This window comes from Odocoileus virginianus, chromosome 11 (genome assembly GCF_023699985.2).
Source record: "Odocoileus virginianus isolate 20LAN1187 ecotype Illinois chromosome 11, Ovbor_1.2, whole genome shotgun sequence".
Classification (NCBI taxonomy): Eukaryota; Metazoa; Chordata; class Mammalia; order Artiodactyla; family Cervidae; genus Odocoileus; species Odocoileus virginianus.
The window spans coordinates 7107526-7119148 of NC_069684.1; positions in this window are offsets into that span (position 1 = coordinate 7107526).

Below are 11623 nucleotides of genomic sequence, written 5' to 3' on the forward strand. Positions count from 1 at the left end.
GGCCCAGGTTCGGTCCCTGTTGAGGGAACTAAGATCCTGCACGCTTTGTGGCATGTGATTTCCTCTTGTCTCATCACTGTTACACTAACCCACCACTTGTTTAAGGTGGTGCTCACCAGCCTTTTTCACTATAGGGTCATTCATTCCTAGTTTATTTATTAGTTTATATTACGAATATGGAATCATTTCATTTTTTTATACAGTGGGTTATAACTGATTCTTTCTGTTATTCCTCTAGATGCTTGAATCATCTCAGGTATGGCCAGCAGGAACCCCCTCAAGCTGACTCCCGTGTCTTCTTGACATGTCCCCCTTATGCTTGGCATTTTTCTTTATTTCTGACACTGTAGCACAGTCCAGGTTTGTCTTGCCCTTGTCATTACTCTGGCCCTACTTTCCTTAGTGGAACACTATTTTAAAACTAAGATTTGAGTGCTAGGTATGCACAGTACTATTGTGGAGCCACTGGTCCCAGTTCATCTCAGCAGTCAGAGTTTGGAAATATTTGCATGTGTACCTGTATGCACATACCTATGTGCCCGTAACACCTAAATTTATTTCCGTATCCATATTGAAAACCACGAATTTATCCCGTGCCTCCATTTCAAACTAACAGCCCAGGGTTCCTTTTGTTTTCTCCCTTTCCACATTTGTAATTCTCTTCTCAGATAGTGAGACCTGGGGCTCCCATTACCCTCAGTGGAACAATCCATAGTTGGAACCGATTTTGTTCCTCTTGGACATGCTTAAAATTTCTTATTTAAAAAAAGTGAAATTACTTTTGGGGTACTTTTACTGCTAAATATTTATATAGCCATTTTTATCTCTTTCCCCAATGTGGAGAGTACATCTATTCACTCCATATATAGATGGGTTCCTAAAGTTTTGCAAATTTGTAGTCCTAAACCAGCCAAACTCATACTACAGAGAACTTTTTTTTTAAAGACATATATTTTAAATTTTTATTGGAGTATAGTTGATTTAAAAGTGAAAGTGAGAGTCGCTCAGTCATGTCCGACGCTTTGCGATCCCAAGGACTATACAGTCCCTGGAATTTTCCAGGCCAAAATACTGAAGTGAGGAGCCTTTCCCTTCTCCAGGGGATCTTCCCCACCCAGGGATATGAACCCAGGTCTTCCACACTGCAGGTGAATTCTTTACCAGTTGAGCCACAAGGTTAATTTACAGTGTTTTGTTAGTTTCAGGTGTACGGCATAGTGAATCAGTTACACATACACATTTATCTACAAAGAACTGTTTTATCCATAGAGTGCCCTGTGGTTATGGGCATATTTGTGCCGCTGTTTACCCTAGAGCCTATGTATTATGAGAAAAAGAAATGAATTATTTGCCTGGTTCAGAGAAACAAGGAAGCAGGGACTCTGATTACCCTCACCTTCTGTTTCCACATTCTTTTCCCTGTGAATTGTAGCCGATCCGTGGCTTTCATTATCACTAGTCACAAGACTCCCAGTCTCCATCTTCTCTGGATCTCCACTCACATGCGAGCCCAGGTTTCAAGTGTGTGATGTATCCCCAGGAAGACACGCTTTATTAAGCTTTCCTGCTGATTTTAATGCTGGCTTACAGCCAGCTGACTGCTCCTCACCCACAGAGAACTCCGAGAGGGTCACGTGTGAGCAAAACCACGTTGCTTCTGTTCTCGGCTCAGCACCTGGGAAAGAAGGTAAGTAAGCCTGTGCAGTGGCCCTGGCTCCTTGGCTGATTGCAGAGAGCGGAATCTGGCGTTTCATTACAAGGATACCTTCATATCAGGTCTCCCATAAGAAATAAGGGAGAGGAGAGAGTCTCTTGAACTCTGGATAAAAACGCCTGAGCTGGAATTATACACGATCTTGACATTTCTTCGCAAGGCTCACCTTGAGCAAACGAGCTCCTGTACAGTGCTGGCAGAAAACAGAACATGGGATGGTCCCAATCCTGGGAAGAGGTAGAATTTTAAGGGAGGAAAAGGAACTTAACCTGGAAGGAAGAGTTTTAAACTTTTTTTTTCCTTCTTCCCGTGGTAATAAAACTAGCTTAGCACTTTTCTTTTTGAGGGGAAAAGAGCTTTGAATCATGAATGCTCTCTACAGCTGGCTGCACCATATGCAGTATTCAAAAGACAAGAACTAGCTAATCACAGAGAACCAGCGGCAGCTAAACAGCCCTCTGCCGGCTTCCAAAGGGCTTGTAATTGAGTGCAGATGGCCCCGGCGGGGTGGGTACGTGTTCCTGCTGACTCCTCACACCCCAGAGGGCCAAGGGGGACTGGTGGAGCCTCCGCCCTGATGGTGCCCTAGTCGGAGCCGCTGAGGACGGAGGGGGAGGGGGGCGGTGTGGGAGCCTGCTTGGCCGCCTGCTGCCCAGCCCGCCCTTCAGGCCGCAGAGCGTAGCTTTGATGAATCTAGGATCTCAAGATGACAGGCCGGGGAAAAGGGAGCAGGGTTGGGAGTTCTTTATAATCATCACAGTGAAGAGCCTCACTGTGCAGTCTGCAGGTGGCTGCGGGGTGCCCAGCCTCCCGGAGGAAGAGTTCGGGGGAAATGCACAGCCCGCTCCTTGCAGGGAGCCGCCTCTCGGGTGGGGCCCGCCGCTGGCCCGCCCTCTCCTTCCCATCTCTTCCCCAGCTTCTCTCTTCAAAGGCCTTCTGGTCGTCATCTTCATACCATTCAAAAAAGCCTTTCTGACTTTTCTAGCTAAATAGAAATCTAAACAAACTTCAGTCTCACACAAAAATGCTTTTCCAGCTAAACAGAATTCTAAACAAATTTCAGTCCGCTTTTATTATCAGAGCTGGTGAACTGGGAGTAGATGACACAGATAACCCAAAATTGATATAGTCTTTGGAAGGTGAAAGAACCCCCACACACACCTCTTTTCCTCCCTAGTCATTCCTTCCACGTGCATCCACCATGTCCAGCTGACAGCAGGAAGTCCATGTCTTGCTAAAGACTTGTGTCTCTTCCTCTTATGTGATATGCTCCAGACAGAGCTGCAATAAAATTCTATGCAATACATTTTATGTCTTTTTTTTTTTTTTTTCCTGAAGCTGGACGTGTGTTCCTATCCCCTCATGGTTTTCCTTCCTTCCCTGAGGACCGGCCTTTAGATGCTCGCTGCTGGCTTTTCAGACTCATCCCTGGATTCCCTTTTACACCTCTGGCCTCGGCCGTCTTTTCTGTGGGACCCCAGGACGTGGAAGAACAGCTCCAGGCCTCTACCACACAAACGGGCTGCCATCTCTGGCTGGAGTCCCGCGCCCCAAAGGAGTTAGGGCCGAGATCCGACCGCCACGAGGCTTGCTCGCCCTGCACAGGGAAATGTGAAACCGGTGGGCCTCTCCACCCGGGTGCGTCCCCCTCGCTGCGGAGGAAGCCCTGCACTCGCTGGTCCTCGCGCTGGCCTCCACGGCGGGCGGGGAGTGGCACGGTCCTGGCCAAGCTGTCAGGGGCTGCAGGTCCTCTGCCGCTGGCTGGGACCCAGTGGGGACCGTAACCTCGGCTGACGCAGGTTTGCCGCTTGGCTGCTCTGGAAGCTGTGCTGAATCCCTGCCCTTCTGTTCTCCCAGCTGAGCCGAGGCCAGAGCCGTCGAGCTCTCGCCAACCAGGGGATGACAGGGAGCCCGGCGTCCTGCGGCCCCTCATCTGCCAGTTGGACGCCCCGCAGGGAGCTGGCCCCGGCTCACACCTGCTGTTGGTCCACAGATGTTCGTGAGTCTCTGCCTTCTGTGTTCCTCGTTTTCCAAAAGCGGCCCGGAGCTGGGTGCCGGCCCCATCACCACCGCCGCCGCCGCCGCACTGTGGCTCTCCGCCGGGTCCTGCTGGCCGCCTCAGCTGTCTCGTCTTTAATACAGAGTGGGGGACAAACCCTGCCATCCTGACGGGGATGCGAGTGACGGTGGCTGTTCGTCCTGTACTCGCCTCCTGCTTCCCTGGAAACGGGACCCTGGGCTTTACTGAGGACAGAGTGCCCGATCCCCGTGGCAGTAAGGTGCGGCCAGAGAAGCGAGCGCTCAGCTTTGGAGCAGATTCTTAGGAGAGCACTCTGAGAGGATCACCTCTTTCGCCTCCTGCGCTTCCCTGTTTCCTGCCTGGAGGACAGAAGTGATGGTCGAAGCTCCCCGGGACAGACGATGTCCCGTGCCCAGAAGAGGGTGGCGCCGAGAGGCAGCAGGAGCCTGGCTCCCGGGCCGCATCCTGAAGCTGCCGTCACAGCTCTGCACGTCCTTCCCTCTGCACCCTCCGCTGGGAAAACCTGAACCCTCGTTTGTTTCAGCCGCCAAGGCCAGGCTCTATCGTCCCCAACTCCTGACTGCTACAGAGGACAGAAATGGCATCACGGGTCCCCAGGTCCAAAGGCCCTGCCTGTTCTTTCCTTCTTCTCTCTGCAGTAACCAGCATAGGGACTGACCTCAGGGCTGGTGTCTGGCGCTTGGTGACGGTGGGATGTGGGTGCTAAGATGTAGCTGGTTTGGGGGCCATCGCTTCCATCTCCAGTCCAACTGGGTCCTTGAGAATGAGGGAGCACACGTGTCTTCTCATAGGGTTTATGGAAACACGGTAGGACAAAAATACCTGGCAAGGAAACAGACTGCAGTTCTCTGCAAGTTGGTGATCACCTGTTTTTTTCATTTCTTCAGGTGTATTTCAGAGCAAAATTAGGAATAGAGAGGTCTTATGGTCCAATCTGCCACTTGACCCGTGAGTTGCCTTTTCCTTGTCTCTTAGAGGCATTCTCCAGCCTCGGGTGAATGTTTCAAGGATGAGCTACTCACTGTGGCTTTTCAATCACCTTTGCTCACTAGAGACGGAAACTTCCACCCATCAGTCCTCGCTCTGAAGTGCAGGTCTTTCTCTTCCACTTGTTAACACTCAGCAATTTGAAGACATTTCAATTTGAAGTGAAATGACAATTTGCAGAGGTGTCCTCCATGAGACTTATTTTCCCAGTCAATCATCCTTAGTTCCTTCAATGAATTTTTTTTTTTTCTGTTAACCTTTAGTTTTGGGCTTTTTAGAAAACAACCCATGCTTATTCGGCAGGCAAGTCAAACAGGGAAAAACAATGAAAATGCACCTACTTGATGGTGATGATTACCATCTTGCTATGTTTCCTCTCAGATTCCTTTCTGCATTAATAATTTTAACAGACAGTTTATAGAGAGAGACCCTTGCCTTAAAAGGTGATTTTGTCACTAGTCTGTTTAGCACGGCGCCTGGCACATCACACGACAAGGTAACATTTTTGGAAGCGCTTATTACGTGCTGGAAACTCTTCTGAACTCTTTACATGTATTAAATCAGTTCATCCTCATGCACTCTTCTGAAGTAGGCACCATCATTTTCCCTATTCTGTAGGGGAAATTAAGGCCTAGATATGTGAAGGAACTTGTGCAGTCAATAACAGCTAGGATTTGAGCCCAGGTAGTACGATTCTCCCAAATCCACATTATTTTTCACAAGATCATTGCTTCTCTAAAACAAAAACCAAGAAAAAGCACTCAATAGACTATAGCTATTGTTATTATTACCGTTTTAAAGGAGAGATTTGAAATTGTTGAACTCTTAAAAAGACTGAGGAGAATATAATACTTTCCTGACTGGGGTGCGGGGAGGTGTTATAAACAAACACTAATGAAGTTGTTCTTTATACCATCCTTCTGGGTTGTATGACATTCTAAAGGGCAATCTATGCTTCTGAGAAGCTTAATATCTCATATAGCAGAGGATTATTGAAGGCATTATTTTTTACCTTGTTTGCTGCTCCTGTTTATCCTTGGTCCATCAAACTTTACCCAGAGAAATTAAATTTTTAATATCAGGCCAAATAAAAACTAAGAAGATACCTTTTCTTGAAACATGCACTTGCATGGAAAAGCAGTATACCAGTGGTTAAAATCGTAGGCAGTGGAACAACGCTGCCTGGCCTCCAATCTTTGCTAATTTCTAGTTGTGTGATTTTTGGCAAGTTCCTTAAATGCTCTGTGTCTCAGTTGCTGCATCTGTAAAATAGGCATGTTAATAATAATACCTATCTCTAGAGTTGTTACAACAGTTAAGTTACTTAATCCATGCCAGCACACTTAGAACACTCCCTGGCACATGGTCACTGCTCAGTCAGTCTTAACTTGGTTACAAACAGACCTTCCCTCCCACATTTATACGAAGCTAAAAGGAGACAAAAGTCGTTGCGCATCAGCTGTCCTTTTGGTTTACAAGCCTTACTCTTTTTAAGTGAATGACAAAGAAATCTTGAGAGAGGGAGTGCTTCAGAAAGTTGTGGGGATTTTACTCAGCCAATTTCAGGGCTTAAGGAAGAGGAGGCATTAGAGTTTAGAGTTTAGACACCAGGTGGCACTGTAAACAAGCTCAGTAACAGGCTCTTCGCTTTCCTTCCGACGCTTCTGAGAGGCTGCTGTCCTGTGAGACGGAAAAACCCAGGCCTCTTTACCAAAAAAAAAAAAAAAAAAATTACAACACAGAGGAAATGTGGAAATTCAAAACAATTTTTAAAAATCTTGTGCTATAATTTAATTGTTTATGAGTTAACACCTTTTAAAAATGATCCCACAAATAGCATATTTATGTCAGGAACTAGGTTTTATAGAGCAGTGCGCATTATGTTTTAAGAAATGGAAAATCACTGCCAGGTGTAATCCATCATTAAACTCACAAATAACGCTTTAACACAAACCCCAAATTATAATAACTTGGCGTATAACTTCCTCTGGAAATACAACCAAATCTGTGTATATGAGGCCCAAGTCACACGGTCCCCTGCTTCTCCTTCAGCAGGCTCTGGTGGATTGAGCACAAGATTTAGGATTCCGGTGGCTTGTCGGAACCTTCTAGAGGGTCAGAGTTCTCCTTGGTGAGGAAACCGCGGGGTACTTTCCTAACCTCTTACCCACCCGCCTCTTCCAGGCCTGGCTTGTCCCTCCCTTCCTTCTTGAGACTGTCCGCTTCCCTACCCGCCCCAGAGCAGATGGCCTCTTTATGCTTCCTCCCTCTTTGGTCCTCCTCTCAGGAACCATATTTCCCAGATGCAAAGACAGCAGGAGGCCACGGGGAAAGGAGAAGGGAGTTAATACTTATTGAACACCTCCTGTGGGCCAGGAACTGGCCGGGGTGCTTTACCCACATCATCTCACAACAACTGTAAAGCCAGTATCCATCCCCATATTGTGGGGGGAACATGCATTGAGAAGATCGATATCTAAGTCTTCCGAAGTGAGCCAGCTCCTTAGTGGGCAATGCCACGTGTTTTCTCTGTCATCCCCACGTGATTGAGGTCAGGGCCAGTGGCTCAGATGGAGATAAACTGCAGAGAATTCTCTCTTCCGGTCTGTGGCCATGTCTGGTTCACTCTATCAGCACAACACCTCTTAGGCGTGAATGCAACTCCCTTCCCACAGCTTTACTTAGTTCAAGCCTTTGTTAGCCTCTCCTGGTTTAGCCCACACCTTGGAACCTGCTAGCTTAGGCTTCAGTCCCAGATTTACCTTTTACTGGGTGTGTGACCTTTGGCAAGTTGCTTGCCATTGTCTTACCTCCGTTTCCTTATTTGTAATATGGAGATAATGCCACCCGTCTTGGGGAGCGGAATTACAAGGATGAAATGGCGTAAGTATTTGTAGATCTTATCCGAGTCCTCTCCCTTCCCTTTTGCTTGGACCGCCTGTTGATTCATCCATGGTACACATTTGCACCGTGCACCCACCATGTGCCGGGAATTCTGTGGGGCACATAGGATAGACCTGCTTCCTACATTCAAGGAATTAGAGTGCATGAGGGAGACAGAAAATAATCAACTAGAAGCTATATAAAAATATAATTTCAGGTGGTGCTAAATGCTGGAAGAAAATAGAGCAAGGTCAAAAGGCTGAGCTCTCTGGCCATCCTGTTTCCTTTGCACAGAATGCTGGTCCCCACTGTTGAACTCGTACTCATCTTTCAAGTCCCCCATCAAATGATCATCTCAGCGAAATCGTCACAATTCACTGTCAGATTCAATCATGGCCTCTCTATGAGGCTGGGGACAACCACCGTCTTATTCCTGGTTGCATTTTCCAAACCACCACCCGCCCCCAAGAAAAGCTCCTTGGATATTCTGCAGAGGAAAGCTGACCCTGTCACCCCAAGTAACTACCGGCTGTGCCAGTTTGAGAGCGGCAGATCCTCGGGTGGGCTTGGAGAGAGAGAAGAGAAGGGGGGCAGATATACAGGGGCCAAAGGCACAAGCTTCCAAACAGATGACGCAGTGAGGCATCCACACTGTGTGTGTGTTAGCGGCAGGGACGAAGGCCAACAGGAGGGACCCACAGTGGTTAGGAATGTGCCTTCTGCAAGGGAAGCAGCTTCCATCCCTGGTCCGGGAACTAAGATTCCACGTGCCATGGGGCAGCTAAGCCTATGTGATGCAACTACTGACTCCGTGCACCACAGCTAGAGAGCCTGCACGCTGCAATGAAGACCCACCACAGCCAAAACAAAAAACAAAAAACCAGCAAAAACACCCAGACATTTATTTTCAATTCTGGAAGCTAAACATCCAAAATCAAGGTGTTTGCAGTGTTGGTTTCTTCTGAGACCTCTCTGGCTTGTGGGTGACTTTTTTCTCTCTGTGACTTCATATGGCCCGTCTGTGCCATGTCCTAATCTCTCCTTCCCATAAGGACGTAAATCATAGTAGATTAGGGCCCACCCTGATAAAACCCATTTTACATTCACCAGCTTTTTAAAGTCTCTGTCTCCAAGTTAGTTATATTTTAAAGTACAGGGGTTTAGGACTACAACATATGGATTTGAGGGGAAACACAATTCAGCCCATAGCAGGTAGTCATACCCACTTTCTGCCCAGACCTTAATCCACATATAGATTCACCAGACTACCAGGAAAGGGCCACACGTCCGGGAGAAAATAGCCCCTGGGAAGAATAAATATAGGCCTCAGTAGTTATCCTTACTAGAAGGGGAAGTTGAGAACCTGTCTCTTCTCAACAGGTACTCTTGCTACTTCCTGCACTGGGCCGTGGGCTTCCCAGGTGGCGCTAGTGGTAAAGAACGCATCTGCCAATGCAGGAGACATAAGAGATGCAGACTATCCCTGGGTCGGGAAGATCCCCTGGAGAAGGGAATGGCTTCCCTGGTGGCTCAGTGGTAAAGAATTTGCCTGCTAATGCAGGAGACATAAGAAATGTGGGTTCCTGGGGTATAGCAACCCACTCCAGCATTCTTGCCTGGAGAATCCCATGGACAGAGGAGCCTGTGGGCTACAGTCCATGGAGTCACAAAGAGCTGGACACGACCAAGGTGACTTAGCACGCTGGACCTCAACATGAGGGTGAGCAGCTCAGCCCTGCTGGTCTCCGTCTGCCCATCTCCACCCTGTTCTTCGTGATTAGCCTGGGAGAAACATTCTCATGTTTTTGTATTCTTTCTCTAACTCTTCTAAAAGCAAGTTTGTGGTTGCAAAAGGCTGCAAGTATTTTGCTGCAGGAAAGTAACCAAGTAAGAAAACAGTCATTAAGAAACTACCTTATTAAGCCAATCGTGGGAAAAGCTGGGTCCTAAAAGATGGGCCCTGGGGTGGGGTTGTCACAAGGGCGCCAGGAAAGGGGGAAAGACTAAACTGGTCCACATGATTGAGTCTGGATGGACATCTGTGGCCTCCTCAGCGGGCGTCTCAGGCTTTCCCGTGGGTGCCGATGACGGGGAGTCCCAGCAGATGGGAAATGACCGTGAGAAAGCACCCCCTCTCCCAGCTCCTCCCTGGTGGGCTGCTGGGAGGCCGGGGCTGCTTAGCTCTGAAAACCACAGCTCCCGTTGGCTTCCCTCTGCCGCTGCAGCCCACTCTCTGGATTCCCTCCGCTTGCCCACGAGACACTCCACCTTGTTAGTTTCCCCTTTCTACATCTTTGGGAATAGACCTTTCATTAATCTCTCCTTCAGGACTCATCTAGGGCTTCCCAGGTCGTGCCGTGCTAAAGAATGCGCCTGCCAATACAGGAGAAGCAAGAGACACGGGTTCGATCCCTGAGTCAGAAAGATCCACTGGAGAACGAAAGGGCAGCCCACTCCAGTATTCCTAGCTGGAAAATTCCAAGCAGACACACACCCATGACTCATCTAAATGTTGCATGGTTTCCTCTCAGGACTCAGAACTCACTGACGCCCAGTCTTGTCCGACTCTTTGCAATCCTTCGGACTGTGGCCCGCCAGGCTCCTCTGTCCATGGGTTTCTCCAGACAAGAATACTGGAGTGGGTTGCCATGCCATCCTCCAGGGGATCTTCCCCACCCAGGGGTCGAACCCAGGTCTCCCACATTGCAGGCGGATTCTTTACTGTCTGAGCCACTAGAGAAGCCCCTCCTATGTGCTAGGTACTACTGTAAAGAGGAATGTACGTCCCCTCTCTCTCTTTTTAAAAACCTCTATTGAGATAGAGTTCATATACCATACAATTCACTCACTTAAAGTATACAATTCAGTTGATTTTTAGAATATTCACGGTTATAGGGAAACATCACCATGGTCATCTTAGTATATTTCGTCAACTTAACAAAAAAACCCATATCTTTAGCTATAAACTCCTTTAGCAACCTCCATCTCTCAGCCCTAAGCAACCACTAATCTACCCTCTGTAGCTTTCCCTGTTCTGGACATTTCATATGAAAAGATTATACAGCATGTGGGCTTTCGTGATTGGCTTCTTTTGTGTAGCATAATGTTTTCAAGATTCTTCCACATTACAGCATGTGTCAATACTCCATCCCTTTTTGTGGCTGAATAATACCTCATTATGTGGTTATACCATATTTTGTTTATCCACTCATCAGTTGATAGACATTTAGACAGTTTCCACGTTTTGCTATTATGAACAGTGCTTCTGTAAGTCCCCTGGAGAGGGAAATGGCAACCCACTCGCGTATTCCTGCCTGGGAAATCCCATGGACAGAGGGAGCCTGGAGGGCCTGCAGTCCGAGTGGTTGCAAAGAGTCAGCAACTAAACAGCAAACATCAGGTACAAGGTATTGTGTTTTCATTTCTCTTAGAGTAGAATTTCTGAGACGTGTGGTAAGTCTACGTTTAACCACCTGAAGAACTGCCAGACTGTTTTCTAAAACAGCTACCCCATCTTACACCACATTCGGATGGAACATGATCAGATTTCTCTGCATCCTCACCAACAGTTGTTATTATCTGAACTTGCAATTCTAGCCATCCGGGTGTGAAGTAGAAGCCCCTTGTGGTTTTGATTTGCATTTATCTTGTACCCAATGATGCCATACACTCTTCAGTTGTGCTTATTCGCATATGTATCTTCTTTTATGCTCACACTACTTTGTGAAGTAAGTAGATTATTATCTCCATTTTACAGATGATAAGACTGAGGCACAATGAGGTGAAGGGACTTACCTAACGTATACAGCTGGTGAGGATTAGACTAGGATATGAACTCCAGCAGGCAGCCTTCATGTCCCTAAAACCACTATACCACACTGCCTTTGTATAAAAGAGCAAGGGGATTTAGGAGATAGCAGAGCAGTAGGGCAGAGTGGCCAAGGGACTTTTAAGAAGAGACATATCCACTATTCAGTTTTAAATAGTTTCTATTGCTG